This window comes from Lepisma saccharinum, chromosome 3, assembly GCF_977018435.1.
Source record: "Lepisma saccharinum chromosome 3, izLepSacc3.1, whole genome shotgun sequence".
Taxonomy (NCBI): domain Eukaryota; kingdom Metazoa; phylum Arthropoda; class Insecta; order Zygentoma; family Lepismatidae; genus Lepisma; species Lepisma saccharinum.
Genome location: NC_139231.1, coordinates 41,421,293 through 41,439,789, shown reverse-complemented (window position 1 = coordinate 41,439,789; position 18,497 = coordinate 41,421,293). Strand labels below are relative to the sequence as shown.

General features: G+C 40.3%; 1 protein-coding gene across 1 annotated transcript in view; it reads left to right on the top strand.

Annotated features, from left to right (window-relative positions):
• The first annotated feature begins 10,987 nt into the window (after positions 1–10,987).
• LOC145985752 (uncharacterized) overlaps positions 10,988–18,497 on the top strand; it is a 238,193-nt gene continuing 230,683 nt past the window's right edge. Inside the window, exon 1 of the mRNA XM_083119820.1 lies at positions 10,988–11,818. The gene's annotated coding sequence lies outside the window, so the exon portion shown is untranslated. The remainder of the gene's footprint in view (positions 11,819–18,497) is intronic.

Sequence of the window (18,497 nt, the reverse complement as noted above, 5' to 3'; positions counted from 1 at the left end):
TGATAACCCCTCCGCCATGAAGGCCTGCGGTTCAATGTTCATATAACAACAGTTTATCTGTGTAACGACATTCATTAAACTAAAAAAGTAATGTAAGCAGTTTTTCATTATTCTAAAATATTGCAGTGCATAATTAAAGAAATGTTAAGAGAATCAAATTGGAATTTTAACTGCAAATTTATTGTCTTCCCCATGAGTTACAAATTAGGAAGGATAAGTTATTACCGTGTAATGCTTAGGGGCATCCACAATTAGCCTTCCGTTCGTTGCAATTGCATTTGACAGTGGACTTCGTGCGAGGGTCTTTTCGACTTTTCCCCTTCTTCGAGCAGTTGCATTTCGTTTTGGATTTCTGTCCACATACGCAGGCGGATTTTGGTGGCGGACTAAAGCATATGGTCTTTGGAAGATTTGGTGGCGATTTTTCAGCTGCTGAGTCACCCTCTGATGCCTGAACTTCTTCAGGAGCATTCACCTGACTCAGGGCGTACTTCCCGTCAAACGTCTCGCCGCAGAAGACATAGGTCTCTGCTTCTGCCTGGAATCTGAAATCGGTTATGATTATTTTGCCTAGACAACTGAAAAGTATTTCGACTTCAAGCTCCCCAATCTCCAATATTCCGTCACTATCCCTGAGTCTGATTGTGTAAGTTGCATTATTTCCGAACGGCAGGAGGTGAACCTCATTGGCTAGTGGTACCATCAGTACTTGCTCAATCAGTTGCTCGATCTGAACGAAGCCTCTGCCCAGACATTTTCCTTTCCTTCCCTCAAATTTCTCACGCAGACAGAGAGAGAACGGGCAGTCGATGAAAAACTTCACGAAGAATCTTGGTGGAGCTGAGAACATGCATGCATTTCCACAATTCAATGGAATCACTGTCTGACATCGTGACAACTCTATATCTCCATCATCAAGAGACGATTTTTCTTTAGTTATTGATAAAGATGGACACATGTCGCTTTTTATCTTGCACTTAAACCTGGGAATAAACCCTCCATTTGTGCTGTCCAGATCTTTGTACTCAAAAGATTTCTCTCCAGTTAGAGTGAGTTTCAGAAGTTGCACCTGAATCATGAAGAGTTGATCTATGTCTGAAAGTAGATCACTGTAATTTTTCAAATTAGGTGTATCTACTGTTTTGTTCGCCATGTTTCTCACTTCACGTGTTACGAGAGAGGATACAATGTAAACTTCTTTTTATAGATGAAGAAAGTCACATTATGTAAGTCATGCTCATACTTTTTCCTTTGATGAAATCATCCTTAAAGTTTATATCCATTAGGTCCAATCGATATGATGACATTATCATGATTTCTTGTAAAAAATCTTGAAGTCATGTCGCCACTACACTTTTGAGTAACCATTCTTCACTTATTCACATGATGATGATGATTCACTTAATAACAGGAATTACTTAAATTTTGCTTATCCTTCCTGGGAAGCACATGAGTGTTTTTCTAAGATTGCGCGAATAGATGGGATGATCACATATCTTGATTTACAAATGTTCATTTTGGTCACAGTGTATTTCTAATTATTCCAAAACTCTTCATTTTCTTCTTGACTTCAAGGCATGCATATTCATCCAGTCATATTGGACAAGTAATAAATATAGCGTAAATAACACGAAATATTTTGAATTACTTTTCACATTGGTTATTGTTTCATTCATTTTGACAGATAAAATAAATTAGATTCCAGTTTCCTGAAGTTTTCTACGCATTGTTCTGTACTAGAAAACTTATTTCTACAGATCCGAGTTTTGTCATTCAATATTATAGAACTTTAGACTTTTTTCTTTCCTACCACCAAGGTATCTCACAAATATTATGTATGCATTTGAATTATTGATTGCATTATCAATGGTTGCCAGTTTAAGTCTTGCTAAATTTAGACATTTTGTTTTGTCTCCAAAAAATATTGACTGATTTTCGTGTAAAAAATTTAGTATATTTCCCGGCAAGAAAAAGGTTTCAGATATTTGTCAGATTGCGATAAAGAGGAGTTACAAGGATAGTACACTTCCAATAATGTACGTACGTGGTACAGTTCATATCATGTTAGTGCCTAGAGTCATCTGGTGGTAAGTTTGAAATAGTAAAACTTCACCTTTCCAATCAGCAAATCATTCCATGTGGAAGCTGTCATAAATGTACAAAATTATCGTCCACGATTATTGCAATTGTCTGCTGTATTTAGGGTACGGTCATACGAGCGATATTGTCGCTGACAAAGTTCAACGCTTTAAGTTTTGTTCGAGGTTGTCACGTGGCGGCGTCAGCGACTATGCAACAGCGACATTCTCATCGTTTTGCGGATCTAACGACATTGCTTGCAACGAGAGGCTGGCTCTTTGTCACGTCATTCAGTTTTGATACGTGGAGAAAGAGACGCATTCTGAAAGCAATGTCTTGTCAACAGCGGCAGTTTCGGAGTATCTAGAAAAGGGGAAAGGCTCAGAGTTCATCCAAGTAATACAAACTTTGGATTGAATTTTGGTCAATTTCAGTCTCTCTAATGCCATCATCGTCTTCATCTTTGGATGAACTAGAAGTTCGTAAAAGAAGGTACGTCACTGCACCGACAATAAAAATTAGACACATAGATCCCGAAGTGCGTTGTATGTGTTGCCTACTGTGGCTTGCTCAAGGGGGATTGGTGGGGGTCATAGCTCCCCTTTTGGCCCAGTATTCCCTAAAAAAAAACTTCAAAAGCAGGACAAGATGGCAAGATGAGGGCTAACTACTAGAAAATAATATGTAACCCCCTCCCTTTTCGAAAATCTTTGACACGTCACTGGTTGCCTAACTCTACGACAATAAGCCGACTTCAATAGCAACTTTTCAATGGGAAGTTCGGTTTTCCCCGCGGAGTTAGGCAACACACACAACTCCATGCAGGGAAGCAGATATTTCCTCATTTTATTTTCGGTGACTGTGCATTAAGAAGATTGATTGATTGAGTTGGTGTTTTAAGTCCACTTTATGCACATTACAGCTAATCGGGACTGGACCTACAGTTTAAAGTGGGATGCGAACCACTATGAGCCTCCACCGGGTATCGAACGCGGGACCCCTGGCATAAAGAAGAAAGAAACACGCTTGGCTTGATACAATTTCTACCCGAGGAACGGTGTGATGGCACTTAATGGAAGATGATGTGGACGTTTTACCCCACTCCACCGAAGTACAATTGCATCTAACATTTCATCTCTGCCAGGGATTAGGCTACGATCCCTCCTTTGGATTACTGTGAGACTGGTAGTGAAATAATATAATTATCGAAAATTATTTAATGATGCTTTAAGTTTTGTTATTAAAAATTTATATATTAGTAAATTTACTGCAATAAGTTCATAGGATGGTCAAATCTATTCCAACAAGAAGAAGCTGATGATCTTTTTTGCAATATCATGTAAATCTCTAACGAAAATTAGTTTCAATGTTGGTTCTATTAAAAACAGCTAAACTTGCTCTGGTGTCAATAAAAGCATAATTCATTCATTCATCGTTTTTCAGTGCAACCTCCAGGCTTTCCGATCTCTCGCCTTACGTACGCTTCATGTGAGCGTAGGATACACTTAATTTAATATTATCTATTATCTGATGCCTTCAAAATTGTTATCCCGCGGTCTCGGGTTCGAATCCGGCCTGCTGAGCACGGGTGTTATTTGCGAGTGTGTCCTCATCAATTTCATCATATCATTACTGATCCTCATCTTCGCGATTAGCAAAAAGTGGCAGAAATGCGAAGTAAAATAAACCAAATCAATCAATCCAACAAAGAATGACATCCTGTCACGAACTGCGGGGACTGCTGGCGTTTTTGATTACACATCATTTTATTCCGGCTCGTGACAATCCCTCTACAAAGCAAAAAGTTATAACTTACCCCTGGTGGCACGTGCAGTATATCTAATCGATATTCCAACTCTGTCCAAACCCGTTGTAGCATGTCACCGTCAACTGTGGCATCGGTTATTCTGGCCCTCAAATCAGCAACATCGATCACGGTCGTTCTGTACACTATGTCCTTGACAGAATCCCATAAAAAGAAGTCCAGGGGTGTAATGTCAGGGGATCTAGGAGGCCAGGGAATTGGACCATCTCTTCCAATCCAACGCTGTGGGAAAGTCCTGTCGAGGAGATATCTGACTTCTAAGGCCCCATGCGGTGGCGCACCGTCTTGCTGAAAGAAAACACTTGGTTGCAGGTCATTCAATTGTCGTATCAGGTACAGTTCGAGCATGTCAAGGTAATTTGCAGCATTAACTGTTTCTTCGGCAAAAAAGAATGACCCTATAATGCGGTCAACCAACATGCAGCACCAGACATTAACTTTGGGACTATCACGTACCACCTACTTTACAGCATGTGGATTGGTTGAACCCCAGATGCGTACGTTATGTTTATAAACATTCCGACACACATGAAAAGTGGATTCATCAGAAAACGCCACTTTTCTGAGAAAATTTTCATCCCTATCTATACGTGCAAGAATGTCCCCAGCAAATTTTACGCGTTTTGGGCTGTCATCTGGTTTGATCTGCTCTAACAATTGCAGTCTGTATGGAAACAACTGAAGGTGCTTTCGGAGTACCCTGTGTACTGTCGTGCGAGGGATTTGCAGCTCCTGTGATGCCTTCCGAATAGGCTTCTGCGGTGAATGCTGGAAAGCCTGTCGAATTCTTTCCGTTGTTCTTGGCCTGCCTTACATGGTGCTTCAAATTCACACTGCCTGTCTGCATGAAGTTGCTGTACCATTTTCTTATGGATGGCCGAAAGAGTGGTGGTTTCCCGTATCGCGTTCTGAAATTTCTCTGGACTTGTGTGTCTGACTTGGTTTCAATAAACCAAGCCACACACTTCACATTTTCCTGTGCACACTACATTTCTCAAATTATGTTTCTCCTGTCACCTGGAAAGACAAGGAAGGTATTCATTACCTAACAGAACAAAACTTACTTTGTTTCTCTAAGTGAATTACAAGACTCGTCAAATGACATTGAAGTTGTAAAGTACCTTTTGGGACACCCTGTATATACATGAATTAGTTCGAATCCACTGTCTGACAGCGCCCATATAACCACGTCAACTGTCAACCGTCAGCTACAGACAGAAATAGTCAGCGACAGACACTGCGACACCTTTATTATTAATTCGTAAAGATTCAAGAATCATTTCATCGATGATCATGCCACCTGGCGGCAGGAGCGAAGTTCTGAGAGCGTATTCTTTCTGTGAAGGTTAAATAAACATAGCTCTTGATTATGTTAGTGTAGCAAGGAATCGCGTTCTTGAAGATAGCGATGGCTTTTAACCATCAGATATGTGTAAACCATATTGATACTAATCGAAGCACAGATCTCAAACGTTTTAGAGTTACTTTCCTCTGCGCAATATCATTTTTGACATAAAAAGCACACGATAAAACGGCATGAAAGCCAAAAGAACAGACCTACAAAGTAGTTAAGAAGATCCGTCTGTAGTCCATTGGTAGAGAGCTCCGAAAAACACTCCTGGAGCCATTGTTTACGTTCTACATTCTTTCCCTCCCCCTCTGTGTGTGACGAGAGACTCCAAGTGTCACACAGGGGCCAGGAGAAGACCAAATAAACATACCTTCCCTACCTCCATTCGTTCCTGATATTCTTACCTACATAATTCACTGTTTCGCTGTCTGCTTCGTAAGACTCATCTTTCCTATGCCATGCAGAAATAAGCAAAGACATTTCCTGATAAAATGAAATATTTCATCCTTTCTTTTATCGCGCAATCTACACAATACTGGGTGCAATACTTGTTGGAAAGCAGAATAAACAGCGTTTAAGTGTGGGTATGTTATATTCAATCGAAGTGTGACAAACAACAGTAAAATGTCTCCTTCAGACAAGGTCATACCCAAAAAGGGGCTGATAGAGCTTCCGCTCCAATAAATGAATGAAAAAATAGGCAGAAGTTCATGTACAGAAACTCAAAACAGAAATGATGTAAGTCCAGAAATTAAATTCTTGCCACGTAGTTTTTTACCGTATGTATATATATATTCGCGACAATGATACTGTTTCACAGGAGTTTTATGCAGTAAGTCCACAGTTGAACTGTTTTGCTCTAGTTGGCAGCACTTGCAGTACCACTCAATCAATTTCTGTTGTTTCAGAAATTTTGAGATCAGATGTAGAATACCCCTTAGTCAAATGGTTAGCGCTCTCTCCTTTGGTGCGAACGGTCCCGGGTTCCATTCCCGGTGGGAGCTGCAGAAAATTTAATTGTTGAACCAGCTTCATGAGGACAAAGGGCGAGTTACGTGAATGGAAGAAGTAGCGGGCACGGTCTCGAAATCCAGAAAACAGCGTCATTGAAATTCGATGCGCTGACCAAGCGTCACTTAGATTTTTTTGATTTGATTTGATTTAGTTTATTTTACTTCGCGTTTTGTGCCTCTTGGCTAATTTGCGAAGATGGGGATGAGTGATGAAATGATGAAATTGATGAATGGACATTCACAAACAACCAAGCCCGACCGGGATTCGAACCCGGGACCCTTGGCGTCGCAGCGCGATGTGCTAACCACTCGGCCACAGGGTCGGGCAAGCGTCACTTAGAGTAGAGTTTAACTTTCAGACCAGACACCACTTGTGCTTCGACATGGATCCAGACGCCACGTCATGTTGAAACAACTTTACCATGAAGCCTTGTATATCAAGCACTATAAAATGTATTATCTCTCTTTTTTCATTACCCCGGCCCCCGTGGCGGAGTGGTTAGCACATCCCACTACGATGTCAGGAGTCCCGGGTACGAATCTCGGCATGGGCATGGGTGTTTGTGAGTGTTCATTCACAAATTTCAGTGTATCATCACTCATCCCCATCTTCGCAATTAGCTAAAAGTGGCACAAAAGCGAAGTAAAATAAAGCAAATCAATCAATCTTTTTTCATTACAAGTTAGCTTCATTGTACTTTTCTATTACGTATTCCTTACTCTTGTTTACCTTACCTTTGAGTCGTTTCCTCTTTAATAATTAGGCATTTGTACATTTGTTTTTCCTCCTTATCTCGACCTATCTTTTTTCTATTTTTCTTTAACAGATTTTTTATAATAATAATAATAATAATTATTATTATTATTATTATTATTTTAATTTTTGTTATTTAATGTCGTTTTTCTGTCACTTTTGGGCCAAATGGTACCGAAGGCTCGGCTCGGCTCGTCTCTATTTGAACTCAAGCAGAGTATTTATAAATGCTTGTCTCGTTCTCAGCGGTCTCATGTCGAGTTTCCATTTTCCAAATAAAAATTAACAACATTTTTTTCTACAAATTCTCAAAAAAACGGAGTTTTATCCTGAAGTTAGCAACAAAGCTGAACAGATTTGCTACCAAGGGGATTAACTTTCCAATTACTATATAAAGAATATAGAACCTCTCTATAAACAAATAAGTCACATAGTAAAGCCATTTTGGTTTTTATCATGATACTTTACCGAAGCTTCGAACGAGACCGAGTGTCGCAAACCAAGTCTCGTTTAGCCTCGTCTCGAATTTACACCTGACTTCTTCTCGTCTCAATTCTTAAAAATTGTCTTGCCTAAGTCCCGAAATAAGATATGTAAAATGTAAAGTATGTTTATTGAAACAAGTTAAACATACGTTTTTGCTCATTCAACGCAACATACGTAACCTACACATATGATGCGTGTTCTAGATACATCTTGCTCAGCAGTTTGTGTTGAAGCTCAGACAGACATAAACTCGCTAAAATTGGGACATACACCCACCACCAAGAACCTATAAACTTCAGAATATTACGATGAGTGATCGGTCAAGAAGGTCGAACGGATTCGAGCGTTTCAGCGTAGAGGGTGTCAGCAGAACACTATGAAAATCTTCGCTGGGAGCTAAGTATGGAGTGTGGATGGTAACTACACTCTGTCTCAGCTAACTGTGGAGCAGGCGAACGAAAATAAGTCTGTGCGCAAGTAGTGACGCGAGACGGCTCCACCAATGAACACGTGAGAGGAACGGGATTGCGTGGAGGGGGGAAAGCGACTGCAGTTATCAGCCTTCCCAGCAGCGTGTACTGCTTCGCTCTGCCCACTCGATTTCCTCCCCTTCTCTGCCGCTACGCGTGGCCTTGCTCCAGCGTTAGCTGGGACAGGATATAGGTTTAGAGCAGAAGGTTGCGTATGTAGTTTGGCTATGGTGGAAAGATTGTCCATTAATGTATTCGTAGCGTTGCATTTTAACTTGTCGCTGCTTCCGCTACTGCAGTTTTCGCAAGCAGAAGAATAAGTGAGGGTGCCTGCAAGATATTTTTTCTCATAGGGGCGGAGATATCACATCTTGTCCCCCAATCATAGAAACGTATGTTTTACCTTTTATTGTTATTATTTTACAATGCATAAAATTGAAATTGATAATACTTTGGCATTGTTGACAAGCTCAGACTTGAGTCACTATTCAAGTATAAACTGGATTCGCCTTGCTTCCTTTCCATAAACATCTATCACTTCGTTGATGAACAGTTCTTTGTCTGTTTGTAGTACTTTTTCACGATGCGCAGGTATCCGAGACCACTCCATCTGCTCTCCTTCACGGTACCTCTGATCCATGTATCTACAAGCCGAAGAATACTGCGGGGAAAAAAAATGACGGGCCGTGAATTGTCGGATCCCAGCTTCGGGAAATGATTTCCCGACTTTTCAGTTTTCCGAACAATCGAGAAATTCCAAAGGGTCGTATTTGAAAGTGGTTAATTCCTTGTATTTTCTGCGCTATAAGTGTTTGCAATTTCTTGAAATTAATAGTTTTTATTCCAGAAGAGTAAAAAGAGTCACTTGAGTGGAAAATAGAGTAGATTTCTGGATTTTCACCGCGTCTGGAAATTATGAAAATTTACCGGTTTGGAATTAGCGATTTTTTTTTCAGTTTCGAATGTCGGGGTTTTAAAAAAAAATTCCCTTCCAGTCCCATCCCGCTAGTTACGACAGTCAACATGATTCTAATGCTTGTGGCGAAAATGTTTTGTCGTTATTTTATTGGACATGGCAATAATTGGTGTAACTTACAGCCTGTAAGTCATAGAAAACAATACTATTTGTAATAAAATATCGCTACAAGTTCACCATTCGATTGACGCGAATAATTTCAGATATCTCAGGGGGACAAGCGCCCTCTGGCCTCCCTTGCGTACGCCCTTGGATGTCAATATAAAATCTCTTTGTATTGACGAATCAACACATATTTTTCTGGGAAGAAGAGGTACAAAAACAAACGGGCCAAGGCAACAGTAGAGTAAAGAAGCATTATTAGAAGCAAGGAAACAACAATGTGTAGTCATGGCAACTACTGAGTTGTAACAATACCTTTAACTTTCAATGGAATCGTAACAACCCAGAAGTGAAAGTAACTATACAAGGGAACAAATCTCTGTTTCATTCTTGTTTTAATTTTAAAGTCCAGAGCCTTCCCCGATATGGTGAACACATTTCATTTAATATGTTCTCTTAAGTCCATTTTACGTTCAGAAAGTATAGTGGACCTACAGTTTAAAGTGAAATCCGGACCATTGGGTAATGTTGCTCCACCGGGAATCGAACCCTGGATCACTAAACTATCGGATTCCACCGTAAACCGAGACCCAGTCTCGATTAGTCTGCATTAAATGATTATTACGATCCATGATACATCGAATATTCTGAAGTTAATATGAAATTACGGCCAATGTTATGGTTTAATAAAAATGAACTTGTTTGTGAAGAACAAAAATACTGCTCTGATGACATACATAAATTAGCATCAATATTACTACATATTTAAAATGAACAAATATGCACATTTGGGGCATTCCGGCGTTACGTGTGTGCCATTTTATACACACAATTTAAGGTTATAAACATGATATTGGTCCTCCTCCGTGGCCGTGCGGTCAAAGGCACCTTACTTTGGACGGCGGCTGCGGGACGGCATGGGTTCGATCTCGGGTTGTCTCGGGAAATTTCGACCTATGTATTGGGCCGGTGGCAACACACCATCGTGAGGAAATTAGGGAGCTTCGAATGAGTAAGCGGATTACCGGTCGCGGAGACCTACTATAACGAGCTGACCCCCCGACTATTCCAATACTGGTTGAAGACCTCCACTCTTAGAGGTGACGAAGGAAAGCTTGGAAGGGCTGTAAAGTACAGGATTATTTTTTTATTAAACATGATATTGGATTAAAATATTCATTCATAATGAACTGAATTCATAGAATTATGAAGTACTTCATGGTGTCTGCTCACATACGAAAGATTTGAGTATGATGGCATAGGCTGAATGCATGGAAAGCATTAACAGAAGTGCGTTACGTGCGTGGCGCTTTAAATACATGTAGCAGATTTTGACTTCAATTGTCTGTGAAGCATACAGGCTGCAGATGTTAGTAACTTTTATTGGTGAAATGTGCACATTATAGTATGCAACAAACATCTAAACCTTAACGCAATTAAAAACAATAACAATTTCTTTGTCAATTCATTTTGTTATTTACATCGAGTAGGACCACTTTTCGTGGAATGCCCGAATTACAGAAACACAGTTCTATTTATACTCATATCTCGCGTTGAAGAGTTCTGCAGACAGCTAATTTTGTTAATACGAACGTTCATTACATCAACGTGACAATTTTGTTGAAGAGTTTTGCGCTGCGTAACTGGTTAGGTTAAGTTTAGTCTTTGAACGAGACAGGAATTAACGTGAAAAAGTGCAGTCTAAATTTAGTGCAAGTACCGTTATGAGGATTATACGGAGCACTTTATAGCAATAACTGGATGAATTCGCGTGATTCGACGATGTTTCCTATTGGCACACGAGCTGGCAAGGGGGTGGCGACCTCTAAGTTAAGCACCAGTCAGGAAGTCTTCACAGCGAATGGTACAGTGTCGCCACCTGGCGCGATTTTCACAGAACTACCCACTTCATAGCTCAGAAAACACCGCATGACCGCACTTGTTGTGCATGCCTTGGAAAGTTCAAGTCCTGGCGGCTTGTGGCAGTAATCTGTGATTCCGTAAAAACCTCATGGTTCTTCGTTGTCGTGTTTTCAGTAGTGGCGGCTGCAACGCCCCACTGCTGCTGGAAATTTGGTTGCTTTCTGTTTTGTGACTTGTGTTGTTGCCCTGAAAGAGAGAGAATAAAAATCAGATGATCGAACTTATGGATAAAATAGCTATATATCCTCGTTGTGTGAATAATAACACGAAAGTAAGCTGTCAGATTTGAAGTGTTGTCGGAGAATGTGTTGTGTTTGAGCACCGTGCTGAAGAATACAGTTGAGAAAAGAAGCATCAGTTTTGTTTTTGTGTGTGGCAAGTGAATTGTCTGACGTACAACAATTAACGGTTTAAATTTTGAAAGATCGTACCGTACTTGACGTGTTATTTATATGTTGAATTATCCTGCCGATCACAAGTAAAACTACACAGATTTTATGTATCGTAGCTATTATGCGTACAGAATCTGCAGTGTGTATAAAGTAATACTTACCGTCCAGTTCCCGTTATAAAGTTCATCGACTCTTGAATCCCAATGTAGTGTACTCGAAATAGATGTACTTGTAGATAAGTGCAGATGTGCCTTGGTTCTTGCTGTGAAAGTAGGGAAAGTGTGTCTTGGAACAACACAGACGTGTAACAGAGAAAACGCTGTTTTGTGCGACAATCGGGTTCGTAAAGTGACGTGTTATTGTTGTGCGATTGCAAGCTGCTGAATCCAGGGAAAACCGAAGGCGCAGGCTTGATTCTTCGTATCCAAGGAGACAGTTCGCAGGCAGGTGAGTACACTATTCACTGTGACATTTAAAATTAAGTAGTTGATCTTGCAAATAAGAGATCGCGCTGCTATGCATGGTATTTTCGAAGGGGTTTGTTGTGTACCCTCATTTATACCTACGGTCTGTGGTTCAAATTCGTAATAAAAACGACCAGCCAGTAAATTTTTGCGTGTAGTATCCACCCCACCCCCCACCACGTTTCACCTTTTCGAAGCGTCATCCTCGTTATAAAGATTTTCCACTTCATGCACACTAAAGTGCAAAGCCACACACATAAAGAAGTGCTTTTTTCTTATTTCGCGTCGCTTTTCTACCACTTTTAGCTAATCGCAACGATGAAGACGGGTGATGATATTCATGAAGGGACACGCAAAGAACACCCATACCCAGGCCGGGATTCGAACCGTCTGTGCTAACCACTCCGCCACGGGGATGTCCTAATATTTTTGGCAACAGTACACCTATTCCCATATAGTTCACATTCTTGTGTAGTTTCCTTGTTTTATCGTGATTCGTAACCAATCCGAAAATAAGTTATGCCCCGGAAAAATGAATACTGGCATTTTTTTTACATACGTGATGCAAACTTTAACGAACCAACTTATAAATTGAGGCGGGCGTGCATGACCCTCAAGCGAATAGTACAGTACGGAGAATATATTCGTTGCATTTTGGGTAATTTTAAAGCAAGGTTTCCTCCTTTCAAAGTTAACCGTAGCATTGTGAATGATTTGATGGAATTAACGAGGGACCAAATGCACTTTACATGGTGTTTGTAATACTTGTGTGGCACCTGGTTCTAATGAATGTTTCGGCCCTTGGAGGCCAGGGGTCACTTTAGATCTTGAGTTCAATGCTCGCGTAAGTCGAACTGTAATTTTGCGTCCATTTCAACTTAACCGAACGGTTCGTAAACTACTAACACACCGTATTATCGTATTATTACAATAGACCAATGTTTATTCATCTGTTGGTTTGTCGTTGCTCGTTCAATTCCATCATAACTCTTATTTATATCATATCTTGTCATCTTGCCTACCACAACTGGGATAGTTGCCAGAATTTTCTAATTATACTATATTATTTTTAATTATTGCAATAATACTAAATTCTTTTTTATAATGAAGAATAGGTGGTTATCACGTTGAAGATTTCTGAATTCTCTTCTCATGTTAAAATAATGACCTACGAACCTCCTAAATCCCCTTAAATAAACGCATATTATTGTAAAGAAGTGCTTTAAAAAAGCAACGAGAGGCTTTCCTACCAGTTATCGTCTTGTAATCAAGGGTCCCGCGCTCGATTTCCAGTGCGGGCATGCGGGTCATTCTTTAAATTGTAGATCCAGCCCCCGATTAGCCCATCTGCATAAAGTGTATATGAAAGAATGAAGTTTTTTCAAACGCAATAGTCCAAATTATACGTTCTACATCTAGCGATGTCGATGATCACCACTGCTAAGTATGCAAGACAATGACGGACTCAGATGCTACTGTCCTGGGTTGCAGTCCAGAGTTACACTGTTCTTTGTTTTCTATCTTTTCAAGGTATCATAGATACTTATCAGTCCATTTGACCAGAGTAAAAACAAGGCAATATATCAGTACCCGCGGAAAATATTTGGGGTGCGTTAAACGATTGTGCTGCACCCTATGAATGGAAGCACGGGAGAGTGGCCTCCATGAAATTTGTTGCGTATTTTCCGGGAAGGGGATAATTGTGAGGGCCTTGAATATCGGTATGTGCTGAAGGAAGGTAAAGCCAAATAAGGAACACAGAGAGGGCAGGAAGTAGAAAAACCACAAGCGGTAGACATGTTGGCGGGGAGGAGATGGGTGAGTGGCTAGCCTAATCTGCCACATCAGGTACGATGTGTGTGGGCTATATTTTACGTCCCTTTTCGGCCTCTCTAGGCTAATCGCGACGAAGTAGATTAATGGATAATACGTGACACTGTACAATCACACACATAAAATATGTATGGGTGGATTAGTACGACATTTTACTACCATTTCTTCTATTTCATAAACTTTTTACTTAGCCAAAGCCAATGATGGCTCCTTTACCCCATCACCCGGGTCACGCCGTTAAATAAAGGAGGTCTCAGGTTCGAATTCTTTCGGGCAGAAAGCTGTCATATTACATAGACTCTTTTTAATGAATAGATGAGTTAACATTGAATTGTTGGTTTAAGTTCACTTTATACACAGATAGGTTAATTGGGACTGGACGTACAGTTTAAGGTGGGATTCAAACCACCGTGCAATGCGCCTCCACCGGGCATCGAACCCGCACCGGAACCCCTTGGTTACAAGGCGACGACGTTACCACTACACTATCGGCCGCGTCGCACATATGGCCAAAGTATACGAGGAAGAATCCTTTTATCTACAATCGATATCTTAAGAAGAAAAACTGAAACTCGAACTTTTTGAACTGTGACACTTTGCAGCAAAGAAGTTCGTCACGAAACACTACTTTTCTGAAAACAGCAATTTTGCACATGTCTTTGGCATAAGGGCGACAACATTTTACCTGTCTCGTACGCGGATACTAAACAGAATTACAGCAATATTGATGGTGGGAGGAGATATTTAAGCATTGGGTCATGTTCTTCATCGCCAATGTTTTCGATGTTTCGCCTGGTTCAAAGATGAAGGCGGGCCAAATTGAGATGACGTACGACATGCACTTTGGCCTATAATCCTTGCTATCTACGCTGCTGCCCAGCACGAGACGGGTTAAATAATTTCCGCCCACATGTTCGTACAAATTCACAATTGTGAGGTCTTGTCACATTTATTTTTCTTTTTCAAACGCCACATTAGATCATGTGTGTTTTGGTTGAACAAAATGAGTAGCAGCGTGAAAAGAAGCGTATTTTGCTAGAGGTGTTTTTGTTTCCACGTGCTCGAATGGGGTGTCCGATAACCTCACGAAGTCCCATTCACTCAGACTCGACTACGAAGCCAAGTACAGCCAACCTCTGGTCAGTCAGGTGCCTCTGGAACGAGAAAGCACGCGCCTTATTTTCACCAAGGAAAACAAGGAAAAATTCTGCCTGTTCCCGCCAGTAGTGTCACGACCTGGCGCAAAACAAAACAAAATGAAAAGAATGTGCAAATATTTTGTAGACGCGTATTGCTTCATTTGGTTGGTTTGTTTGTTTATGTCCACTTCTCAGAGATGTTAATCGGGACTGGACTGAGTTTAAAATGGAATATGAACCATTGCACACGTGCCCCGATCGGTAATCGAACCCAGAACACCTTGATTACAAGCGAAAGCGACTACACTATCGAGCATGCCCTAATCTTCTTGAAACGAGACAAAACAATAATGAAAGGCAGACGAACAACATTGTGACCAATGTTTTTGAGGACAGGTACGTAGAGATGCTTTTCTTTAAGAATTGGTAGTGATATTAGTTGTACTTTTTATGGATGGAAGCCTTTTCTACATTGTGAAAGTTCCTTTTTGACGAACAACGTGTACGAGCAATGAGGCTGACCAGGTCCACCGTTAGGGATGTGCGAACGGTGCCACTTCAGATTGCCAAATCCAGTGATGACTGTGTAGTCCATGACTGCATTCACAAAGGATAAAATAATATGCTTCTCGTGGGCTTGTAACGCCGAAACAGTGCCTCAACAACATAAAGTTATAAAGAAAAGTTGTTTGCCTTGATGCTTTCGTACATGGTTCATTTGTGTGTGTTTGATTTTTGTTATTTAGTGTCGCTTTTCGACCACTTGTGGCTAATCGAGACTAAGAGAATGAGTGATGATTTGATGAAATTTATGAACGGGCATTCGTAAAGATCACCACCCAGTCTCAGGCCGGGATTCGATCCCGGCAGCCCTAGTGTCGAGAAGCGCGCTGTGTTAAACAATTCGCCACGGAGGCCGGCGTCTGTGAGTGTGTGTGTTTGCATATCAATATGTAATAATAATTACGCAATAATAATAACACTGCTGGTTGTAGAGTGTAGAATTTAGTGGAAGTTGTCTGTCAAAACGTAGAGGCCTCATGGGTATAGCTCACAAAGTACCTAGCGACTGCCCTGTGATTGACTGCTACGCTGTTGCTGTGGCCGTTGGTGTGAAAGATTCAATTAGTCATAGCTCTTTGAGAATGATGATTATTACCCCAACGCACAAGGCAAAAGTCGAAACTTCCTCCGAGTGTAAACACCTCGGTGGTCGACTCACGATATCGTCACCACAGGTTCCGGAACGAATGAATTGTTGCTTTTAGTCCACTTTATGCACAGAAGGGCTAATCGTGACTGGGCCTACAGTTTAAAGTGGGATCCAAACCACTGTGCCCTGTGTCTCCACCGGATATCGAACCCGGAACCCCTTGATTACGAAGACGTTACCACTACGCCATCGGGGAGGTCCACCCGACGTATAAGTATCAAGATTTGATAGAGTATAGAGCGACCACAAACAAAAGAATCTTCGGCTAAAATCCTTCGCGCACCTTCCCCTCGATATGTTCATTAGCCTGCTTAACTCTGCCTCTCCCTTCCTCGCGGGTCTACGCAGGTTTTTTTTTCTTTTTTTTTCTGGTGGTTCCACTATCATAGAGTGACACACAGGCGTATCACTGGCCGTATACCAAAGGTATTTCCAGTTAGCACCTATTTACGGTGGCAAACTTATGACGTACGCGCACATTGTCATGTATGCTCCTCTAGCCAACCAACTTCATTTCTCCAGTTGATGTCCGACACTACGCAGATCACCCATTTCTTTCTTACTAACGCATCCTTCTCTCATACGTAACTTTGTCATGACTTTCACTGTACAGTATTCATCGTACGAAAATAATGCCAACCTGTATTCTAAGCATTGAGAAATTGATAATATAATTTTATCTCTACAATTTTTAGACTTTATTGCCTTCCTGTCGGTGCTTATTTGGATTTCCTATCTTCTACGAAAATATTACTTGGAATTTATGTATGTCCATGTGTGGGATTCCTAACCTCGACAGGAAGTCAGTCATTTCTATCTTATCAGCATGTTCATGACTATTTTTACTATCCTGTAAAATGAACCAGTTTATTATAGAATCTGAGTGGGATGTGGAAGATTGTGACACTTCGCCCACACGGCGGCACAGGGAATATTTCCTTTTGACATTTCAACGAAATCGTATTGTTCGAAACATCTATTGTTCGGTTACGGTAGACCAAGTAGAGAAGATATATTCAGTATGAGTAAAATAAATTCTAAGCAGAATAAGCAATAATATCCACCATTGTTTCTATATAACAATTTTTGAGAAATGGCTAATTTAAAATATTTCTTGTGTGAGATTATCGTAGTTAAAAATCGTACAGCCGACGGGAATTAGCAGGGTGACTTACTCACCGGGAATTCCTTGAATTCGGGAATTATGCTTGAATTATTGGCTCCCCTTTGCAGAACAATCTGACAGACGGAAGATTATTGCAGGATAAGATATCTTGGAGTTGATTAGGTAAATTTGAGTTTGAAATTCGTATACAATTAACAATTTTCGTAGATTAGTGTGTGTCGTAACATTTGTGACTTGTGTTTTTAAATATGTTTCGAGTCTGAGTATGTGAAATGGCAAATGTAAACTCCACACCTTAAATTAAATATTATAAATATATGTACCGTTTTTTGAATCGCATTAAAAAATTTCAATACATTGGAATCACACATGCCCTTCATATTGTTAATATATCTGGGTGTCTGTATGTGTGTGGGTGGGAGAGGCGGTAATACGGAATGTTGAAATTCCTTAAAACCGCATAGGAAGTAGGAACGACAGTAGTGATGGGCAATTTGCCAACTGTTATCTTAGCCTCTGATTGAACGTGTAACATGTTGGTAGTGTAACGATATTTATAGAACACAAGCCTCGATAATATTTAACTTTTATATGTATTTGAGATATTTAATATCATTACTTACTGCATGCAATACTTGTGGAATATGTTAACAGTTCCTCCATAACGGGAACTTAAGACTTACAGATGATAATGTATATAAGCTGTACAACATATTATTATTCACACATTTATTTTCAAAAATTAAAGTTAATGTTCGAGATAATAAGTGTTTTGCAAATTCACGAACATGGTGTGCAAATTGTACAAGTAGGTGAATAACGGAAGTAGATTATTTTATTTTGTACTTTTCCTTTCACTTGTACATTGACCCTGTACTCGTATTGTGGGTATAAAGTGTAAGTCATCTTGATAATGTATTTCGTGTCGAGTAGATGATAATCTCATCCTTGCAATTGTTTCCATTAAAATCCTCTTATATGTTTCGGTGAGCTGTAGGGGAAATTGATTGGTACACGACCTGGCAACACTTGATCAACTTGAGCGACATTAGGGGATAAGGGAGGTGATCGGTCGGTATATATCGATGTGGAAATTAGGTCACTTTTTATAACTTAAAGACAGCTTGAGAAGACAGTGTACTACAATTTATACATGAAGAGATTCTAAGTGCGTTTGTAACAGTGGTGTGTGTTTAATTTGTAAATCAGGGCTAATGTGGGAAAATGTATTACCCAAACATTGATTGAAAGAACGCAAACTCAAGCATGTTTACAAAATTCCCTCTGGCCTGTGAATTGTCGCAGAAACTGAGGAGTACGTGGTGATCTCGAGAACTAACTTAATATTCAA